Source organism: Mesoplodon mirus (genome assembly GCF_964341445.2).
Source record: "Mesoplodon mirus genome assembly, chromosome: 7".
Taxonomy (NCBI): Eukaryota; Metazoa; Chordata; class Mammalia; order Artiodactyla; family Ziphiidae; genus Mesoplodon; species Mesoplodon mirus.
Genome location: NC_138983.1, coordinates 90,201,690 through 90,225,782, shown reverse-complemented (window position 1 = coordinate 90,225,782; position 24,093 = coordinate 90,201,690). Strand labels below are relative to the sequence as shown.

The 24,093-nt window shown below is 38.1% G+C and overlaps 1 long non-coding RNA gene and 1 pseudogene across 2 annotated transcripts in view; both read right to left on the bottom strand.

Annotated features, from left to right (window-relative positions):
- Positions 1-22,616, bottom strand: part of LOC309807703 — a 96,611-nt gene extending 73,995 nt beyond the window's left edge. The window contains exon 1 of the long non-coding RNA XR_014294640.1: positions 22,485-22,616. This is a non-coding gene — a long non-coding RNA (uncharacterized lncRNA). The remainder of the gene's footprint in view (positions 1-22,484) is intronic.
- The window catches only part of LOC309808866 (centrosomal protein of 78 kDa-like), a 1,034,926-nt pseudogene that overhangs the window by 217,669 nt on the left and 793,164 nt on the right, over positions 1-24,093 (bottom strand). The window lies entirely within an intron of this gene.

Sequence of the window (24,093 nt, the reverse complement as noted above, 5' to 3'; positions counted from 1 at the left end):
TCTAAAATGCTGAAGGTTAGTTTATCAAAATACTGAAATTGCCTCATATCACAAGTCAAAGCACCCTCTCTTTACTAAATAAGGAGCTATAAAGTCGCACAATTACTGTCCATTTTTTTACTTGGTTTGAAAAAAAGTTGCTTGTTTTAAATAAAACAAAGTTCAACTGAAGTGACTATAATATCATCAGTCTTGTAAAACTCCTTGTGTTAGATTTCTTCTATCCCCAAGATGCCAACCATGCATATTAAACTGACTCTTGTTTTTTGCGTATGATTTCTGTACATCTTTCCTATTGGAATTTTCATGTTAAGTACCCTTGCTTAGAGTGTGGATTGTAACCACTCTGTTTAACACTCTATCACCAGTACCTAGAACAGTGCCTGCCAATAAGAAACACTTCATAAAATTTCTAAATTATCTTGATTAAAATCCATACTCATCCTAGCTTTAAGCACATGAAGACAGAAATAGGTTCCAACTGCATAAGAACACGTGAATAATCCAGAGAAAATGTTAACTATAAGTACAAATTATCTGTTGATTAAAATACAGAACATGTCTGAGATTTGGAATTACTTCCTAATAACCCTGAGTCAGAGCTGTGGTAAGGGCTTACTGGGGGCATGTTACCATTTTCTGAGTACACACTCAGAAAAGGAAGAAGTTGATGAGAGAGCATGCAAGATTTTCCAGGCTCAAAATGGAACTTGACTCATCTGCATGGAACCATCCGGCGAAACACAGAAGAGCTCACTCTTCTGCTGGATTAAGCTCACCCTGGTGGAACGGAATGGAACAGAAATGAGAGACTGAGGTCTAGGTTTTGAGGATCTTCACTCCACTTACCTGCTTTCACAGGACCAGGCAACGGACAAGAAGAAATGTGCAACTGTTGCTGTGTACCTCTAAACAAATACAGTCACCCTATGTAATAGAATGTGTCCTAAATCTGACCAATTAGAATAATTCCTCCATTCGTGGCGGAGTAGCTCTGATAGAAATGGACAGAGCTGGGCTCGGGGTGGGAAGGGGGTGGTTTCCTTCTGTTACAAGCTCTAAACTTTCTTCAATTTTCCTATGATTTAAGCCTAACTAAAATGTATGGACTTTTGAAAAAAAGTAGGTACTAAAATTAAATAAGCTGAGAGTGTTGAGGGTGAAAAAAACGATAACAAATTTAAGAAAATGTAGAATTATTACTATGAGAATTACCAGAACTGTGTTTGTTCCAAATACGAGCCTGCTGTAGCATTTTAATTATGAATAGAATTAAACAGAAATTCACTTGCTGTCACCATCTGATAATATTACCAGAGACTTCCCTTAAGGAAATTTAAAATTATTTATTCTATGTAAATCTCTGCAAGTCCTTAATTTCAACCTTATTATAAGAAATAACACACAGTATCAACAAGCTGGCAGAATTTTGACAATTCTCCTGCCTCCCTCCATTCTGCCTGCTTTTCCTCTTTCCCTCCCTCCCTTTCCCTCCTCTTCCCTCACTCCCTTTCTTTCCACAAAGCAAGGAAATGGGTATATAGCAAATAGTAGGGATCACACGCTTTCATCACAGGGCTTGGGAATGTGGACTCTCACAAAAACAGACTTGATTTTAAATACTGTATCTGTGCCTTACTAGCTGTGTGACCATGAATAATTTAATCATTCTGTGCCTCAGTTTGTCTGGCTGTAAAATAGGTGCAAACAGTACCTACCTCTTAGGATTGTTGTGAGGGGGGATTCCAACCGGTTTTAAAATAGTATTTAGCACAGAGGAAGCATAATAATTATTATTTTTCACTTCTCTGAATATATAACATTTAGTATTGGGATTCATAGTCTCAAAATCTAACACTCACTGATGTGAATATCTGATTAGCTAAATGGAGAAAAACATTGTTATAGTAATTATTTCTTTAGTTTCTCGTTTTGTTTTTTTAACTGAAAACCAGAATCACAATTTCTTGTTATTATCTGTTATCAATGAACAGTATAAGACTATAATATTATTTTTGACAAGGCACTGAATATTTGAAATGAAGAAAACTAAGAAATAGTAGTAAATAAAACTTTTCTTGTGCTAATCCCAAGTGAAAGATGAAATTAATGATGATATATATGTGGAAACTCTGGAGAAGTCATACAGAGAGAACCTCAAGTACTTGAGGCACACTTGAAATTCAAATGACACTAAATGACTAAGTCTTAAATCAAGAACCCTTCACTAAAATTAAAAACACAAATGCTTTCTTTTTCTTGATTTCTTGTAGGAAGTGAAAGAGTACTTGGTAGGTGTCAGACTATTTTAAAAAGCAGGTTATAGAGATGATATTTCAGGAGTGTAAAAATACTAAGGCGGATCTCATAAATGATTGGTATATTATTTAATTCAGGTTAGCATCAGAACTGTCAATGTTTGTTTATTAAGCAATGCAATCCTTTAGGTAGGAAGCATGGTTCTTTGGAGAAGTTGATAGACACAAGATACACAAACTGGAATATGGTGAAAAAACAGACAGTATAGATTTTTTTAAATTAAACCTAGGAATTATTTAACATGGCCATTTCTTTGGGTTGAAGAAAGAAATTCATATAGATTTTCCTGGTTCAGGCTCCAGTGAGGTCTATAGGCAAATTTGCAACTAGAGCAAGATTCAGACCTATTTCCATTTTTGTGCGTACGTCTTAAATATGTCCAGTTCCTAGAGCATAGAGGAAAGCACTAGATTGGCCATGGCATGAAACAGGTTAGAATTCTGGCCCTGCCACTTAATAACTGTGTACGGCTTAAATGGGCAATTTGCTAAACTTCATGAATTTCAATTCCCACCCTCCAACCCCCACCCTGGGCAAAATGAGTATAATCCTTTTTCTACCAACTCTAGAGAGTTAGTATGGTCTGAGGAGAAAATGTACATAAAAGTGCTTTGAAAATTATTTAATGCTTTAAAAATATTATTTATCATTATTATTTCAAGATGAGGGAAAACTCCCCCTCCGCTAATATATTCAGTTTTTTATGGCCAGCTAGATCGTCCAGAAAGCTACATAAAAACTGAACATTTTAACAATACTCGGCAATGTTTAGATGTTAAAAAAAAATTATCCAAACTGGGACATTTCTTCTTAAACGGTTCTAAAAGTAATACATATATATTGCAATGAATTTGGAACTACAGAATGAGAACGGGAGGAAGTAAAGGTCACCCTGACTCTCTTATTTCTTGAGTTAACCATTGATAAATAATTTTTAAATTTTCTTTGGGTCTTTTTTCTCTATGTGTGTGATATTCAAAACCAAGTTGTGAATATGCTATATTTATTATTTAACATTCTTCTCTTCTCACTTGATATTTTACAAAAAACAATTTTAATTTGTTAGTTTCTGTATTGTTTCCGATTCTAAGCATCATAAAATACTTAATAGTGAAGGTTACCTATGAGCTATTATGTAAAAAAAAGTTCAGCATATATAACCTAAATAAATATATTAGAAATTCATATACTTTAAAGCAGTGATCCCCAACTGTTTTGGAGCTAGGGACCGGTTTCCCGGAAGACAATTTTTCCACCAACAGGGTGGGCGGGGGAGGATAGTTGGTTCAAGCTGTAATGGGAGCGATGGCGAGCCATGGGGAGCAGCAGATGAAACTTCGCTCGCTCGCCTCCTGCTGTGCGGCCCAGTTCCTAACACAGCCAGGGGGTTGGGGACCCCTGCTTTAAAGGATATCCCTATGTTTTTATGTGATTGACCATTTCAAAAGTTTCATAGACAATTCCAATATTTATATTTAATTAAAGACCATGAAACTTTTTTTTAGTATTTTTAAATAAAAGACAGTTAAAGATTACTTCATTTAAAAGCTAATAACAAACCTCTAGAACACTTCCTTCTACTTAAGTGAGGTGTTAGATTAAAAAAGCACTATAGAAATATAGATTATACTTGACTTTAAATAAAAATCTGAATAAATACTATAGAATTGTTATCTCCCCTTTATTCTGTTAATAATTGGTAATAGGAATATTATGGAGAATGATTGAAGCTTAATAGTCATATGTCAATTACCAAGATCACATTTGTGTGGTACAATGAATTTGCAAAGGTAGACTATCAAATATATTTTATTGTCAAAGGTGGTCTGCCAACTGGCAAGTCATTTAGTAAGTTATGCTCTAAAATATATCATTTACTGATACCCAAGAGACATCTCGGTATGTCATTAATAGTGCAGAAACTCAAAGCCAGGGATATTTTTGTCTTTATAATTAATTTGAGACAGCAGCTAAGAAAAACCAGAATAATAACAGTAATAACCTTCAAATTAATTTTGACCCTAAGCTATAGCAATTTCAACAGAAGTTAGTATATTTACATACAAATTAAAATTCCTAAACTTGTTTTACAATTGATGCAATGTTTCTATGAAATACTACCTGTATAATATTTCATTAAAATAATAAAATGAGAACAATATAGAAATGTCATAAATGTTTGTGTCCTAGAAAGTATTTAGAGGGAATTTCTGGTAGTATAAATTAATACATGATTATTATTATTAATCATATTACTTTTATTTATAAAGCATCCAAACATACACATCTGTAATCTTATATGTCTTTACCATCAAGAGAAATATATTCCAGAATTAATTTTAAAAACACTGCTTTTACTGTGCTTATGTTTTCTAGTTGAGAAGTCTGGACCTTAAGCATTTTTAAATTATAGAACTAATCAGAAAGCAGGAGGAAACCAACAATACAACTGATGGCATTTGTTAATATAAACCTTTGTGTAAAAATGTTATGAAACTAAGAATGGAAAAAGAATAGAATTATTCATCAACAAATGGCTATTTTTTAAAATCTAGTTAATAGTATACTACCTGGGTTATTCTCTTACTTGAAAAACTTACAGTATATTAGGTTGTCCTAATTTGGAACTATGTAACTGCCACTCTCATGTTTCTAGTTTTACTAGAAGAGTGCATTTTTTTGGTATAAGCGTAAGAAAAAAAAAAAAAAAACTGGAACATTCCATAGTGCAGTTTAATTCCTCCCTTTCCCCAACAGAAAAAATAAGAAATACTGTACCTAACCAACAGATCTGATGATTCCAAAAGGGACAAGTCTCTATTCTGAAACACTATTCAAGTCAGAACATTCCAAATTACGATTTTGCGAGACACTGGAAAATTATGGCATGAAAAATAGAAGAATATTTCTAATGCACTATAAAATGTATTCCTCAAAGCAAAAGAGCTAATGGAAGGCCAGAGCACTTAATGGATAAAATATAATCAAATGAAACAGAAGCGTGTTCCAAGCTGAAAGGCAACAATATCACTCTTCTCACATAATTGGATAGTAGACATAACCCAGTAAGATCAGGTTTAAAAACATTTAAATATATATAAATACACATATGTATAAATAACATATATAGCACCTGAAGTAAATACATATTCGTATTCATATATTAAAGAATCACTTTGAAATTTAAAAATATTTTTTAACTATTGAAAAATAAACAGCTAGTGAAAAAATAAGTTTTCTTTGCAAAACTTGACTCTGGAAACAAAGATTCTTCAAATGCTTCTCCAAGAACTTGTCTCTTTATTTTAAATATAACCAAATAAAAAAATAAAAAATATAATCAAATATTTGAAACAGAAGGCAAATGTTCATGAAAGCAGACATATATACATGCACATATATGCATATATATATTTATACACATAATTGGATAATATAATTAATATATATAATACACATAAAACACACATCTTCCTGAACTTACTATGGCATTGCGTCCTGATAAACCCATCATCAATTGAAAATATCATAAATTGTAAATGCTTATAGTACACCCAATCTACCAACCGTCATAGTTTAGCCTAGTCTACCTTAAATGTGCTCAGAACACTCACATTAGCCTAAAGTTGGGCAAAATCATCTAACACAAAGCCTATTTTATAATAATCTGTTGAATATCTCATTTGTTTTATTGAATACTGTACTGAAGGTGAAAACCAGAACGGTTGTAAGTGTGTCAGTTGTGATCGAGTCGCTGAGTGGGAGGAGTGGCTTGCTGCTGCTGCCCAGCATCACAAGAGAACATCATGCTGCATATCAGTAGTCTGGGAAAAGTATAGTTTCTACTCTAAATTCAAAGTAGACTTTGAAAAAATGAAAAAATTCAAACTATAGTTTCTACTAAACGAGTATCACTTTCACACCATGGTAAAGTTGAAAAATCGCTAAGTCGAACCATTGTAATTCGGGAAATGTCTGTCTATAAATTTTTGTATAATATATGTGTATGCACATGTATATTTCAAACAGGAATTTAGACTGTTTGCTACATCTCTTCTTAGAAGCAGACTATGCCCAAAATCTATGCCTCAAGCCTTTGGTGAATACCTAGTGAATTCAGTATTCAAACAGGGATTAAAAATATTGACTTGGAAATTCAGGACAAACTTACTACTAAAAATGTTTTACACTTTTTACTTAAAAGAACATAGTTAGGTACACATGATTAGACTCTACCAACTGAAATAAATTATTGCCGATTTGGCTAGAGTTGTTGATCACCACAAAATTCTCTCTTGTGGACAACTATGGCTTACATATTAAATGGAAGGCTTTAGGCAGTTTTTGTACTTGTTTCCTTAGCCCTAAATGGTCCACATAATGATAAAAAGCCAAATAAGAAAAAAATGTAAAATTATGTGCTTTTCAAGCCCAACAAAATAGTTTTTTTTTTTTTTTTGCATTATGCGGGCCTCTCACTGTTGTGGCCTCTCCCGTTGCGGAGCACAGGCTCTGGACGCGCAGGCCCAGCGGCCATGGCTCACGGGCCCAGCCGCTCCGCGGCATGTGGGATCCTCCCGGACCGGGGCACGAACCCGTGTCACTGCATCGGCAGGCGGACTCTCAACCACTGCGCCACCAGGGAAGCCCCAAAACTGTTCTCATACTGAAGCTCATCCGTGTGCTAACAGTGCAGTTTCCATAGGCAGGTGTTCCTGGTACTAAAGTTTTCACGTTAACTGAGGCTCTATTTCTGATTTCAGTTTAAAGGTGTTGCTAGTGATTGGATCTACTCAGTAGTGCACGTTTATGAATAAGACTCTGAATATTAAAATTCTTACATGTACTCTCTAAATTCATTGAGATTCAGTCAAATAGAAAGATATCATATACCAAGAAGATTCCTTTGTATATGACGTACAATGGAGTAACAGATTAATTTTCCTTTCTGGACAACTTAATGATACTGATTAACATTAAAAAACTTCAACAGTTACATATTTAAAAAAAAAGACTGGGGTACAAGGCAGATAATTAGTAGTATTACCTTTAAAGGCTTTTGTTAGAGGAAGTGAATGTTAACAACTCTTTATAAATTAAAGTTGCCCTCTCCCAGGAACTTCAATACTGTATCAGAAAAAAATAAAATAAAATTGTCAACTATTGCTTTGAAGAAAGGGAACAATTCCCATTTTCTATAACATTACTTCTGAAATCAACACCCTTATTCAACAACCTTGATATCATTTCTGATAATGAGTCAGTGAAAAGAGTGATTAGACAAATGGTACAATTCAGAAAGAAAATAAGATGCAGAAAGAAATTCAGAAAGAAAATAAGATGCCACGTGAGTTCTCCCAGGTCATCCAATCAACTCCTTGCAGAGTTAAAAATAGAAGCTAAGACTAATTCCCACAGCTACTGCCAGATCAGAGCCTGACAACTTTGCATTGTGGTAGCTTCAACCTCTCCTGCTACTGGGATTACCTGCATTGAGACATCTTCCTATGAGGTTCAGTCATTTCAAGGTTTGCTTTAAAATGGAGAGGGGTGGGAAAAGGTTCATAATTTTAGGGAAAATCTGTGGTAATGAGATCTCATTGTAAACTGCTCACGAGAATTAGAAAGATAAAAACTGGAAATGTTTACTAACCCTTACTATGTCTCAAACACTGCAATAAGTTCCCTTTTATGTTATCTTCTTTAATCTTCGCAACAACCCTGTGATTTTCCTGTTTTAAACATCCAGAAACAATTCACAGTGGTTAAGTAACTTACCCTAAGTCATAGAGATAGAAAACAATAGAGGTAGGATTCAAACTAGGTGAGGTTCAAAGTTCAAATTCACTTCCTGAAAAACATGATTAGAACATAAATGGTAGCCAAAACTCCCCAAAATAAACTAAAAGATTAAAAGAAAGAGAGAAAGGAGGGGAGGAGGGCCTTGTGAGCTGCATACCTTAAAAATAATGTTTAGACTTTTCGATTGATCTTAAAAATGACCAAAAGCTAGCTGCCTGAGAGCTCTAAGAATAAAATTATTAACAAACTAAACAAAAAACATTGATTTTTATACTCACTTTGAGATCAACCCAATTGCTTTCCTTTCATAACACTGTACTGCCATTTTATTTCATTTTCTATTATATTTATTAAGGGATATTTTAAAGACAAGTATTTTGCCTAACAGGTTAATGATTTTTTTTCTTCTAAACAATGACCAAGATGCCAATCCTCCTCCCCTTATTCAATGGACTAATTAGTGTCAGATCATTTTAGGGTCATATTTAATTTTTGTGGTGAAATAGTGATTTCACAAACCCTGTGAAGATGTTACACATCCACTATAACATGCATGCAGGTGGAAAAAATTTTCAACTGATGTAGATTTTGCTTTCTCTATGAGTGTATTCTTCACAATCAATGAGATAGGAAAAGACATAGAGATAAGAGAACTGTTGACTAATATTTTCTTATGAAAATCTGTATCTTGGGCTTCCCTGGTGGCGCAGTGGTTAAGAATCTACCTGCCAATGCAGGAGACATGGGTTCGAACCCTGGTCTGGGAAGATCCCACATGCCGCAAAGCAACTAAGCCCATGCGCCACAACTACTGACCCTGTGCTCTAGAGCCCGCAAGCCACAACTACTGAGACCGTGCGTCGCAACTACTGCAGCCGGTGTGCCCTAGAGCCCGTGCTCTGCAACAAGAGAAGCCACCGCAATGTGAAGCCCGCGCCGCAATGAAGAGTAGCCCCAGCTCCCCACAACTAGACAAAGCCCATGCACAGCAACGAAGAACCAACACCACCAGAAATAAATAAATAAATAAATTACTTAAAAACAATAAAATCTGTATCTTGCATTTTCAATTTTCTAAAAGTTCAAATCCATTGTGGTTGAAAAAAGAAGAGTAATGTCATATGTTTTCTTGTCCTGGGAAAATGGACTGTGCTTGGTTGAGTGTGTTTATTTATTTATTTATCTTATTGCCAAAATTTCTTTTTTATTATTTTTATATCTACTAGTACTTATTTGAATTCTACTCACTGTTGTTTTTTTTTTTTTCATCTTTGTTGGAATACAATTGCTTTACAATGGTGTGTTAGTTTCTGGTTTATAACAAAATGAATCAGTTATACATATGTTCCCATATCTGTTCCCTCTTGCATCTCCCTCCCTGCCACCCTCCTTTTCCGATGCCTCTAGGTGGTCACAAAGCACTGAGCTGATCTCCCTGTGCTATGCGGCTGCTTCCCACTAGCTTCTATTTTACGTTTGGTATATATGTCCATGCCACTCTCTCACTTTGTCACAGCTTACCCTTCTCCCTCTCCATATCCTCAAGGCCATTCTCTAGTAGGTCCGTGTCTTTATTCCCGTCTTACCCCTAAGGTCTTCATGACATTTTTTTTTTCTTAGATTCCATATATATGTGTTAGCATATGGTATTCGTCTTTCTCTTTCTGACTTACTGGTTGAGTGTCTTTTTTTTTTTTTTTTTTTTTTCTTTTTGCGGTATGCGGGCCTCTCACTGTTGTGGCCTCTCCCGTTGCGGAGCACAGGCTCTGGATGCGCAGGCCCAGCGGCCATGGCTCACGGGTCCAGCCGCTCCGCGGCATATGGGATCCTCCCAGACCGGGGCACGAACCCGTATCCCCTGCATCGGCAGGCGGACTCTCTGGTTGAGTGTCTTGAACTGCTCAAACTTTAAGGTCCATCACCTCTAATTTGCACCTTACCAAAACCTCAGACAAGAAACAGGAGAAAGGGTAGTGCCATCCATAATTCATTCCCACCACACCTACAAAAATAGTCACAAGGAACTTGTGTAGAATACCAATTCTTTTGTATTAGGAAGGCAGTTTTCAAAATTAACTGGTATTGGTTCATTTCGTTGTTTAATAAATATCTTGCAAATGCCTATAATAAAGCCAAATACCAAACTGACCATTTAAGTTGCAGGAATTTTTACGGTCTTGATATTTTACTATTTTAAAGTCACAGTTTACATTTGAGTGCTCACCACAATATATAATACCAATGAGCTCCCGAGAAATCTAAACGTTTATAGAATACACCAAATGCTACTGTCTCATGCCTTGCTTTGCAATCCTGGATTGCTTTCTCCTATGGAGATGATGTAAGAAATATAAGCTAGATATCTCTTCTACGGGATCACCAGCCATGTCTCAACTAACTTTTATCAGTGGAGACTCTCAGTACCTACATATTTATTTATTATAAAACTCTTTGGTACTGATCATTAGGTAGTTCTGGTAAATGTGGGCACGTAATAATAGTTAAGAATGTCAGCCCCATTTCATTTCAGCTTGATCCACTGCAGAAAAGCACAAATTAGATGAAAGCAATTTCCCCAAGAACAACTCAGTTCCTTGAGATGAGAGATAGATAAACTTGGGTGAACAATGATTTGTCACAATTTATTTTTGAGGGTAGTGGTTTAAAAAAAGTGCTAATGTAATCTTTTCAGAATGAATCCTTTTAAAAATGCATTAATTCTCCAGTGAACATAGCTTATAATTAAAAAGCTAAACATGTAATTTTACATTTCTAAATTTTTACATATGACCATATATAATAAATATTGAAATCTTAAAATCTTCGTTATCTTTAAAATTTGATGGCCTTTAAATCTGAATTTGGATTTGACGGATTATTCTTAGTGACTCTATTGGGTACCACCAATTCAGATTCGACATTATTTCTGCAAGTGTCAGAAGCATTAAGTTGTGTGAATGGATAGAGGGTATTAGCATCCTGGTGGTCTTTCACTACCCTGAGATGACCAGAGAACCTGAGTGTGAAAGAGCATGGAGAGGAGTGTAAGGAATGGCCTAACGGTATCACTGGCTTCTCTCTATGCTCAGACTCCGCAGTGCACAACAGAGGGAACAAAGCGGGTCGTGTTGCTGCCACTGTTGCAATGACCAAGCATCCTCAGTCTCACAGCCATTGCAGTCCATTGTTTAAGATGTGAGCTTGTTGGTGCTTATTCAGGCAAAAGTCAGAATGCTTATTTGTTTTATGTCTGTTTTTTAATGAGGGTTTGATGAGACAGCAATAAAGACAAAAGTAAATAGGAGAAATGTTTATTAATAGGTCCCTCCATCCCTATCAACCAAAGAAAAGGCATACCTTAAAATATTGTTGTGAAATGTCGAGGGTGTGTCTGTCTGTGTTCTTGCCACCCTTCACCTGTAAGTAGCTTTGCAAAACTATGTTATAAACATGTTGCTTCATCCTTGCCCTTTTAGCCTGTTAATGTCTAATTTAAGTAAAGCAGGATGCAATCCCCAGCAAGTTATCTGTTTCTCCTTTCTTGGACCATGCAAATCAAAACAGTCTTCTTCTATGGAGGGTAGTGAAAAGTTGTGCCAATTGTGTTCCTACTTCAGCTATTCCAACATTCTTTAGTTTAGCTTAAATGAGACATTCTCATCTTTGGGCTTTAATTATTCTGTTTAAAAATAAATTTTAAAAGATACTCTAAAGAGAAACTAAGGAAAAATACCACCAAATAAAAGATTTACCATAATGCAAGTACATAAATATGAACTAAAAATACTTTTAAATTAAAAATTAATCTTTTTTATTTTAAAAATTAATCTAATTAAAATTACAGATTAGGCTGGATAGAATTGATCCATTGCTGAAGCTTAAAAAGAAACTAGCTATAAATGTTACTAGTTTTCTACACTGTTGTTACAAGACTTGACTGACATCCGTGATGTACTCTGTAATATTTTTGAAATGATGAAATGTGTGATCCAGAGACTTGAAATATTTCAATACTTGTGTATAGGAATTTTCTTCCATGAACTAGAAATGAAAAAAGTGAGAATGTTTCCTTGCTCAAATCACATGAAGTGGATTCCCTTATATTACTTGCATTCATTGTTAAGATAGTCATAAATGGTTACATAAAATACAGGAATATTATCTGTTGAAGAAGTTGATGGTTTTTATAGTCAATGTATGTATTCAAATTATAAATGTTTCTGCATAATCTCTGACCCAACAATACCATTCCATGCCACTCCAAGAATTCTTCCATCAAAAGTAAAAGCTCCAGCACATAAAGACATGAACCTCTATGTCCATTACCACATTTCTTGAAATCATAAAACTGTTTGGAACTTAATAAATGTTTATCACTGGGTTTTGACTGAATGAAATTATGGCTCACTCATAGTACACATTACTGGGCATCTACTAAAGGTAATATGGTAGTGATGTATGCTAGATATCATTAATATAATAGAAACACAATGTACTAAAAGTGTTTTGCAACTAAAAATCACTATACATTGTATGGCTTTAGAAAGGAATGAAATGCTGCTACGTGCTATAACATGCATAAACTTTGAAAACATTATGTTAAGTGAAAGAAGCCAGACACAAAAGGACAACTATTGTATGATTCCACTTATATGAGGTAGTTAGAATAGGCAAATTATAAACCCAGAAAATAGAATAGAGTTAACCAGAGGCTAAGGGGAGGGGAGAAATAAGGGGTTATTGTTTAGTGAGTACAGTTTCTGTTGGGGATAATAAGAAAGGTCTTAAAATGGATAATGGTCATGGTTGCTCAACATTGTGAATGTACTTAATACCAATAAATGATACACTTAAAAATGGTTAAAATGGTAAATTTTACATTATGGGACATTTTACCAAAATAAAAATATACTATAAAGTAAAGTCAAAATTTACCTCCTACTAGGCATACTATGAAGTTTGCATAAAATTGCACTTATTTTAGGAGCTTATATGGTTATTATCATATCTGGGGACATGTAAAGAAAGCAACAGCTTAAGTAGTCCTCTTGAGTTCTTTCTCTCCATCTTTCCAACCCGGTGTTTTCCAGATTAATGGTTTTGTCATACCTCTCTTTGAATACCAGCATCAGTAGGAATGCTAGCTAGTACTGGTTTCCTTAAGTATCAGCGAAAAATTTTAATGTATTTTTATGCTGGTAATTGTTTTAGAACCTGGGAGGGATGTCATTGTTTTCTTAACTTGGCAAAAGCAAATATATTACTGTAGACAGCATTACTAGAAAGAAATACTAACTTTGAAGTAGACATATGTCCATCCTAAGAAAACTGAATATATTTCAAAGCAGACCACACCACTCAACTGCTGGCAATGTTCTTCCACATAGTTGGCAGTATACTACTCTAAGTCTGAGAACTGTTTCTTTTTTGTAAAAATGATTTTGATTGGAAAACCCTGAATAAATCCTTTGGAATGTGTAACATTTAGAGCTCCTTCTGGGATTCCTTTTCCATGAATCAAGGTTCTTTGATTCACTATCCTCCTTGGCACTTGCTTCCTAGTCATCTCAGCAGCCTTTGTGCCAGTGCTAAGGAAGAGCTCCCATTTTAGGTCCTAAAGCAGGGAGAACAATAAAAGGAGAACCTCATTTCAAGTACCAGAAATGTCTGGGCTATAAAGAACACACATATTGTCAAGGTAAGCCCAGGGTGGGGTGACATCACCAAGGTCATTCCTGGCTCCGCGTCCCCCCCCCCCAGGAGGAACAACTAACAATTATTTGGAAACAGGACACTATTTGAGAGAATCCTAGAACATGGAGGTGAGGCTGAAGCACCCCCGTGCACCACAGAGACCAAGACAGACTGCATTCGAAGGGTGAGAGAAGGAGCTACGCGTTGACCACGCTGCCCCTCCCCCAGGCCAGTGGAGCACCATGGGTGAGGCCTCCCGTGAACCTCTGGCTCCTCCAGTAGGAGAAGAGAACTGGGGGACGGCAAGCTCCACCACTAGCATCGGGGCTGCTTTGTGGGAGCCGCTGCTCTAACCTGCTCCACTGGGGCTGCAGGGGAGTCTGCAGGGCTTGACCACTACAAGTCGGGCTGTGATGAAGGGGGAAGGGGCATGCAGCAGCCAGCACGTGGATTGCGACCGATGGAATTCATACCTGCAGTGCCCAAGTGGGGATCACAACGGGCACCTTTGCTTATCTACAGAGCCAGGTTGGCGGGGCACTACAACCAGGGAACTCAGGCTACAGATCCACCTGATACGCATCTGGCCCTTGAACCTGGTTTGCCCATAGCCAGGGAAAGAGCAGAGTCACAGCCCACCCACTGTGGACAGTGTCTTCTGGCCATCTGACCAAAAGGGCTGGCAATAAATCCTGGAAGCTATTTGGCCCAGTCGTGCTCCAGCCAAGAGGCAGGCAGCCAGAGCTCATCACTGGCTCTGGTACAAAGCAGAGCCAGTATCAGGTGTGGAGGGATCCGGTACCATGCATAGGCACGGAGATTAATTCATATCCAAGGCTGAGAGGAGCTCCCAGCTCCTCCCAACTGGGGAGCCTGTTTGAGAAATTAAGAGTAGCCTGGAGCGGCCCCTCCTCATCCCACCCAGGCAAAGGAACTGGGACTAGCCCCATCCCATCTGCTGTGGAGAGTGTCTTCCTGGCCCATCTGACTAGAAGGATTGGTGACAACTCCTAGAAACTGTGCGGCCCAGCAGTGCTCAAGCCTAGAGAAGGGTAGGCAGAGCTGACAGTCTGCAAAGCCAAGCCAGTGGCCTTGTTCAGCCACAGAACATGGAGTGTGGATCAGCTTGAGTTAAGACAACAAAGAGCTTTACTGGCTTTAGAGCTGCTTCTCCTGCTGCACCCAGGCAGGAAATCTAATTCATAGCCCTACTCATCACTGAATACAGCCTTCAGCATGTCCAACTGGGGAACCTAACCAGAGAACATGGGAAGCTGTACAGCCCATTAAACAGCCCTAGATACAGTGGCACTTGAACAGACAGCACAGCCTGTGGCCTCCCCCATCTGCAGGGCAAAACCAGTGCCCTCACCTGACCAGGGAATTAAGTGCACACTCTGACCTGATTTGGGTTCCCAAACAATGAACTATACAGGCTCTGGGTCCTGTCCAGAGCCAGGTCCTATACAAGCTCTGATTCTCTGCCAGGAAACTAATTCATAGCCCCATGTACTACTACTACTGAATATAATACCCAGTAAAGTCTGGAGGAAGAGCCCAATTACTCAGATATGCAGATACCAAAGTAAGGAATCAAGGATCACAAAAATTAGGCAAATATGACACCACCAAAGGAAACTAATAAAACTCCAATAACTGACCTTAAAAAAATAAAAATCTGGGCTTCCCTGGTGGCGCAGTGGTTGAGAGTCTGCTTCCCGATGCAGGGGACGCGGGTTCGTGCCCCGGTCCGGGAGGATCCCACATGCCACAGAGCAGGCTGGGCCCGTGAGCCATGGCCGCTGAGCCTGCATGTCCGGAGCCTGTGCTCCGCAACGGGAGAGGCCACAACAGTGAGAGGCCCACACACCGCAAAAAAAAAAAAAAAGAGTATCTATGAACTGTCAAAGAATTCAGAATAATCCTCCTAAGGAAGTTTAGTGAACTACAAGAAAGCACAGACAGCTAAGTGAAATTAGGAAAACAATGCATGAACAAGACAAGAAGGTTGACAAGGAAATAGCAACATCAAAAAAACAGGAGCACCAGATTTTAAAAATACAATAACTGAACTGAAGAATTCAATAGAAAGTTTCAAAGGTAGATTCGACCATGCAGAAGAAAGAATCAGCAAACTGGAGGATAGAACTTTAGAAATTACCCAGTGAAAGGAACAAAAAGGAAAAGAATAAAAAGAGTGAAGAAAGCCTATGGAAATTGTGGGACACAATAAAGTAAACAATGTTCATATTATGGGAATTCCAGAAAAAGAAAAGAGAGAGAGAAAGGGAAAAAAAGTATATTTAAAGCAATAATGGATGAAACCTTCCCAAACCTAGGATGAGAAATGGACATCCATATCCATGAAGCCCAAACAAGCCCAAACAGGTTGAACTCAAATAGGGCTACTCTGAGACACATTGCAATTAAATCACCAAAAGTCAAAAACAAAGAAAGAATTTTAAGACCAGCAAGAGAAAAGAGAGAAGTTACATACAAGGGAACCCTGGGATAATTGGATATTCACATGTAAAAGAATGAAATTGGACCAATATCTTATACCACTCGCAAAACTAACTTGAATTGGATTAAAGACTCAAATGTAAGACCTGAAACTATGCAACTGCCAGAAGAAAACATAGGAATAAAGCTAATTACATGGGTTTGGTAATGACTTTTTGGATATGACACTGAAAACACAAACGACAAAATAAAAAATAAACAAATGGAACTACATCAAACTAAAAAGCTTCTGCACAGCAAGCAAAAACAAAAACAAATCAACAAACTGATTGAAAAGACAACCTATAGAATGGGAAAAACGTATTTGTAAACCATATATCTGATAATGGATAATATCGAAAATAAATTAAAAATTCATACAAATCAATAGCAAAAAAAAAAAAAATTACCCAATTAAAAAAATGAGCAAAGGACCCGAACAGACATTCCTCCAAAGAAGACACACGAAAAGCCAACAGGTACATGAAAAGATGCTCAATACCACTAGTCATTAGGGAAATGCACATTAAAACCACATTGAGATATTACTTCACACCTGTTAGAACAGTCATCCTCAAAAATGTCAAGAGATAACAAATGCTCGTGAGGATGTGGAGAAAAGGGAAGCCTTGTGCTGTTGGTGGGATTGTAGATTGGGAAAGCCAGTATGGAAAACAGTATGGAGGAGCCTCAAAAATTAACACTAGAACTACATATATCTAGCAACTCCACTTCTAGGAATATATCCAAAGAAAATGAAAACACTAACTCAAAAAGATATCTGCACCCCCATGTTCATAGCAGCATTATTTATAATAGCCAAGACATGGAAACAATCTAAGTGCCCATTGATGGACAAGTGGGTAAAGAGGTTGTTTTATATATTTATAGGTATATACATATTATAGGTATACACACACACACACACACACTGAAATATTATTCATCTGTAAGAAAACAAAGAAATGCTACCATTTGAGACAACAGAAATGGACCTTGAAGGCTTTATGCTAAGTTAAATAAGTCAGAGAAAGAAAGGCAAACACTATATGATCTCACTTATGTGTGGAACCTAAAAAAAAAGAAAACAATCATAGAAAAAGAGATCAGACCTGTGGTTACAGGAGACAGAGGGTCAGGGGAGGGGAAGTTGGAGGAAGATGGTCAAAGGTACAAGCTTCCAATTGTAAGATAAATACATACTATGGACATAATGTACAACATGATGACTGTAGCTAACACTGACGTGTGATATATAGAAAAATCATTAAGAATAAATTCTAAGCATTCTCTTCACAGAAAAGTATTATTTGATCTCATTTATATAAATGTGTGTGTTTGTGTGAGAGAGAAGGACAGAATACAAAAATGCAAAAAGAAAAGTTGTAAAGTACGAAGCTGCTTAGGTTTATACCTCAACTATAACAGATAACAATTTGTTTAATTTTAATAGGTACAAAAATAAATATTAAGCATAGAACAAGCAAAAAGAAAAACTGAACCCAGCGTAGATGTCCTTAAAGCATTTGCAAAGGAGGGCTTTATTAGGTCCGCAAACACCTGCAATTACAGGCAAAATTCTGTGTGTGTGTGTTGTGTATGTACTTGGGGAGTGGATGCATAGCCTTTATTGAATTATTAAAGGGGATGTTAAGACCCAAAAGTTTAAAAAGCACTGGAAAGCCTGATCACAAAACCATTTTAAACTACTCTGATTATGTTTTATAGTTTTCCTTCACTCGTTAACACTTCAAAGAACAGCATGTGAATGTGGAAAGAATCTCTGCCATTTAGGTAAGATCTCTGAGTCTCAGCATAAAATTAGCATATAGTAGCAGGATGAAATTATACACCATAGATGAAAGTACCTAGCAGAGCGCTTTAAGACTAGTACTTACTTATGCAAGACATCTTCCCCTGCTTACTTGTTTTCAGTAGAATGAAAGCATACTGAAAGCTGGTACAATGTCTTCTTTGAAGTTTTCTTTTGTAATGCTTACTATGCTTTTTGATACGGATGAGCCAATATCCACTTAAGGGCATGTAAGCTCACAATAACTTTTGTTGAATATAACTGTTTGAATGTACTTTCACTATATTATTATATAGGGATTTTAAACTAAAATGTACTTGCACACATTATTTAGAGCCTAACTTGGATATCAGAGTAGGTGGATATACACCCCTGGAAAATAATAGCTAATTTCTTCACTAACATCAAACTGCTGAACATCTACTTTGCATATACATAGCTAGGCACTGTATTATGAGTTGCAGGTAATAAAAAGTCGTTAGTCAAAGACTCTGCTGTCTAGGGTTATTTTACAACAGCAAATCATGTTCAGACTAAAGGATAGACCAAAATAGGAAGTGCCATAGGAATTTAGACAAGGGAGAAACACATCTGAAATGAGAAGGAAGGTGGGTATGGGGAAGGGTTCATGGAAGAGGCAGTGTATGCTGTGAGCAAGGTTTCAACGTGTAGCAGGGTGAGTGAAAGGAACAAATGAAGACATATAGTCGTGATATCATGAGGCACAAACTAGAAATAAACAGCACTTGTTTTAGGCTGGTCATGACGTAATTTAAGGGGATTACTGAGAAACTAGATAAAGAGATATCTCTTTATATATTACTTATTAACAATACTTTTGAACACAAGTATTTAATTTAAAAAAAAGAACAATATAGGGATAGGAGATTAGGAGGTACAAACTATTATTATAAAATGAGCTATAAGGATATATTGCATAGCACAGAAAATATAGCCAATATTTTAGAATAACTATAAATGGAGTATAACCTTTAAACATTGTGAGTCACTATATTTTACACCTGTAACTTATATAATATTACACATCAACTCTACTTCAATTAAAAATGCTATTTTAGTGAATAAAACACTAAGCAGTAAAATTTTTAAAAAAGAACTTAGAAGAGAACTTAAAAATAAAGACATAAAGAGCAGGTTGAAACAGCGCAGAAATCTGGCAATTAAGAGGCCATTGATAACTTTCAAAATAGCACTTTTTCTACCCATTCTCAGTGGAGGCAAAGCCTTATTAATCCTACTATTTCTTTTTCTGTTTTTCAAAATCTCAGGATAAGTCTCTTTCAATTGTAGCTAATGGCAGTAATGCAGCACCAGAAAATGCCTTTTGTAAGGAGAAGCAACTTTGAATCCTAAATCGGTACTCAAGTCTTAAATTACTGATAACACTGACCACCCACCAGACTAAATGTTTTTTTTTTTACGTGATTGGAAAGCAACAGATTGATTTCAATTCTATCTTGTCAAATCTACAAAAAAGTTCCCACAGTTCATTTAGCAACTAATAGCGTACATCCTTCTATTTGGTATTACTCCTCCTCCTTAACACCGGGCAATTAATTTTGCCTTTCTCTGGGAAACGTTTTTAACAAAGGAAATAGAGTCATAAATCAGTTTCGGATAGGAAATCATACAACTATTTCTACCTAGGGCTTTGAATTTAGAAACTTTCCTCAGAAATTGTTGAAATATAACAAAGTCCAAACTCAGAAATAACTTAAATTTAATTATCTTAGTTGCACTCAAATAACAAATTCTATTTTCTATCTTGTTTTCTTTCTTCCCCAGAAGGCTTCTCCAACCCTAATCCATAACTTAATGCATTCATCTCACCTATAAAATCACTGGCAGGTATGATGCCGGCTTTGGCGGCTCCAGTCCCCTAATCCTGACCCATTTCTTGCCAAAGAATTCAGTTTCTTCAGAAACCGAGTAACAGACATTTCAATTTCTAACCATCATTAGCATATTTTCATGTACTAATACTCAACATAAAAACACCTTTTAAAATTACAGAAATTTTTACTGTACTTAAGATCAATTGCACTAACCTGTATTTCATAAACCTTGGGCTACTTTCTTAAAAATGAATTATTATTTTAATATGTTTTTCACTTATTATTCAGAATAATTATTCATATAATTAAATATTTTACAATTAGGTAAGAAAGGTGGAAAATAGTTTTGCTATTCTTGTTCTTTGTTCTCTCTTCTACTTGGTGTGCCTGAGTCAAAATTTTAGGATATTGAAAATTTAATATTTCAAACCCAAACCAAATTTAAAGATAATAATAACAACCAGCCAAAACAATTTCGGTCCAGAGCTTTGCATGGTCCGGGGAACAGTTCTCTCTGAGTGGGCCATTTGGAGTGGGATTTGCCCACCCGCCTCCACTCCTTCTGCCTCATATACTGAAGATAGAGACAAAGAAACCAACTCAAGTCTTTCCAAAGTGTATTTATAAACAGAGAATTTGTAATCAGAAAAACAATAACGATATATAATAGAAGTAACATGATTCTTCAGAACCAGTATCTTGTTCTAAAGCAATATTTAAAAAAGAAGGTAAGGGGCTTCCCTGGTGGCGCAGTGGTTGAGAGTCCGCCTGCCGATGCAGGGGACACGGGTTCGTGCCCCGGTCCGGGAAGATCCCACATGCCGCGGAGCGGCTGGGCCCGTGTGCCATGGCCGCTGAGCCTGCGCGTCCGGAGCCTGTGCTCGGCAACGGGAGAGGCCACAACAGGGAGAGGCCCGCATACCGCAAAACAAAACAAAACAAAACAAAAAAACAAAAACAAAAAACCTAAGAAGGTTAGCTATAAACCCTGGCCCTCTTTTTTATTGATCTCCTATTTTAATTTGTTAAAATAAAATCCATGGCCTTTTGAGTCAAACCGTCTCTTTAATTTCAGATTTAAAGATAACAAGCCTCTTTTTAAATGGAATATTGGCACACAGACACCACACAGTCTGGCTTATTACAACTGTTCTCTGTTGGTGAAGTGGCACATTTGCAATCCCCACCATAGCAATCTTCACCATTTCACAGAATATCATTCAATTGTACATCCCTAGGTGAGCAACAAGAATGGGCACTTGAGCTCAGGAGCAAAGCGTTTGTGGGGAAGTCCTAGGTCAGAACCCCTAAAAGGGGAGACTAACTTGAGGATGCCCAAATAACCTGAGGTTTACCTTGGCCACCTCCCCTGGCTTTCTGACTGCCTGGGGGAAAAGTCACTCTGGAAACTCTTTTGAGGTTATTGGGGGAATCCTAGGACAAACACACTGCTTGCTTTTGCAGGAGGACTTGCCCCATACCCTACCCAGCTAGCTGTCTCACAACCTAGCTGGACTAAAAAACCTTCAAGAAAAACGGGATAGACTGACATTTGCATTTCTACTTCCACCTATTCTTATGCACAAAATATGTAGGTAGAGCCCTCTTTCTCACACCCCAATAGATTCTGCTGTCCTTGAAACCCATCTGGTAGCTGCAGTGACTACAATGAAGGGGGTTATCGGAAACCATATCGGTACTGGGCTTAAAGGATTTTTCATGCCATGCATTTTGGGGAAGGACACAGATAACAGTCCAAACGTGGTATAAGGCAATGCCCTTTCTGGGTCCTTGAAAAATCAGTCACGGAACACAGGTGGTGGACAGGAGCTGACAAGAGCTGGTTTGTTAATGAGCACAGCATCCCCGGCGGGGGGGGGGAAATCAATGAAATGATTGACAAGAGAAGATGGTAAATGAAGGGAGAAGTGGGGACAAGTGCTGCTCAACCCAAGCTGAACTCCAGGAGGTAAATTTCTCCTCTAATTTGAGATTCTTTCTAAAGGTTCAGTATTGAAGTGGATGTTTGACGTTGAAATGTGCAGACCCATTCTGATAACTGGAAAGGGAGGAGGCTGAGGAACGCAAAAGGAGAAGGAAGATTTCCGATTACTTCTCCAGGCTGCTGACAAGAACCTGCTGCTCGCAAACCACAAATTAACCAAGCGAAGGTTGAAGGTAGCAACGGAAAAGTGCAACTCAAATTATTTTACATTCGGAATCCTCTTCAATATCTAAGCGAGTGTAACACAGCAATGATTGATTATCTTAAGATTACAGAGGCTGACCGCCTTCTTTGTTTGCCCAGTAACACCGCTCCTCCAATAATCTCAAGCACTTGGCTGATTAACATTTCAATTTCAGTTGTTGCTCCTTTTCCCATTGCAGAAGGCGGCAGGGATATTCCCCTTCTTCCCTCTGTATTACAAACCCCATTACTAACCAAGCAGAAAGCACCGCGCAGTGTGGCCGAGGCTAATAATAGCCGGGCTGCTTACCTTCTCCGGAGGGATCGAATCAGCGCATGTCCCCGGCGCCGGCTGCCCCGGGGCCGCAGTGCCGCCGCGCCGGGTCTGTGTGTGGTCAGCTCTGCCGGCCCCCACCCCACCTGCCACCTGCAGCAGCTGCTCCCGGCGCTGAGCTCCGGCCGCCGGAAGTCATCCCCCGCCCCTGGCCGGATCGCCACATTCCGCGCCAGCCGCGGGGGGAGAGGGGCCTCTCCCGGCTGCGGGCACCGGCTCCTGCAAACTGCGCTCAACGATCGCTACCCTTCCCGGTTGTAGGGTTATTTTCTAGGAATGCTTTTACAGAAGAAGCGTCGCCGGCTGGTGGACCGAGAGAGAAGAGCCAGAGTGACTTTCCCTGCAGAGCGCCTTTCCTCTGAGCGCTCCCCTGTCACTCCCGCGGCATGGACAGCTCCATTCCGCTGTGTGGGTTTTCCACCCTCTTCATCTTCCTTATCTGTATTGTTCATTTCGCTGAATTTGAGAGTGGGATTAGCTCTTAAGATATCATTCAAACACTCCGAAAGTATTTTAAATTGGCGACTAGTTTTTCTAAGCCCCTTGTAGCGAGCTCCACTTCCCCCCACACACACAGTTACTGGCACGTACACACCCAGCCAAACCACTCACAATTAGGAAAGCTGGGACCTCTCGCCCTCTTGCCTACGTAATGGAACAGGAAACTCCCAAAGGAGTGGGGAAGTAGGACCGGCTAGCGAAAGCACTCGAGGAAAGAGAGAGGGGTCGCCCCAAGATTTTGTTGCTGTTTAGTGGTGTCCTTAGTGGACAGATGTTCCCCCTCTAACCCCCTGGCCTCGCCCCAAGTGGAATGGCTGGTCTGGTGACAGCTGTAACATTTGAAAACAAAGAAGCTGAAGCCACATTAACAGAGGGCTGCATCTCTTTCTTTCCCGAAGGATTGATCAGAATTGGCTTTAAGAATCATATTAGCATATACGTATATAATAAGCCCTTTCCTTCTCTCTTTAAATTGGCACCAGCTATTAACAGGTTTCTCTCTCTCTCTCATCTTCCTCCCTCCCTCCTTCCCTCCCTCCCTCTCCTAAGCTGACCAGATCATCAGTTTCCAGATTTAAGGGGGAAAAAAGGCCAAGGATGTGCTCTCTTTACAGCTGAACCAGGGTTTATTTTCCCAGTGTTGAGCCATTCCCAAGTAGAGAGGCTCTTTGACACTAGGGTTCTCTGTGAGTGAACTTCTCACATTCAGCTTGCTTTTGGAATTGCCCATCACTAGGTCCAGGCCAGTTTTATCCTTGGATTTGTCCAGCAACCTAAACAGTATAATTGCACAAGGCCAAGGCAGTACTTTTACTCTAGGAAGCCTTCCCAACTCTCTGTTTAGCAGTTCCAAAATTAGGAGGTAGTGTAGCAAACAGTTTCAACAAGGCTCAGTAAGAATTCTTGACCCTAGAATGCGGGCTTTTTAAAAGCTGGAACAACCTAATTCATCTCTCTGTTTCACTTTCATAAAATTAGACCTCACCAAAGAGCAGGGGATTCTTAATATGTATCAAAGTGTATGTGGAATCTGGATGGGAATATTACATCTTTCATTTCACTAACCTCTAACTGCAATTTAGTA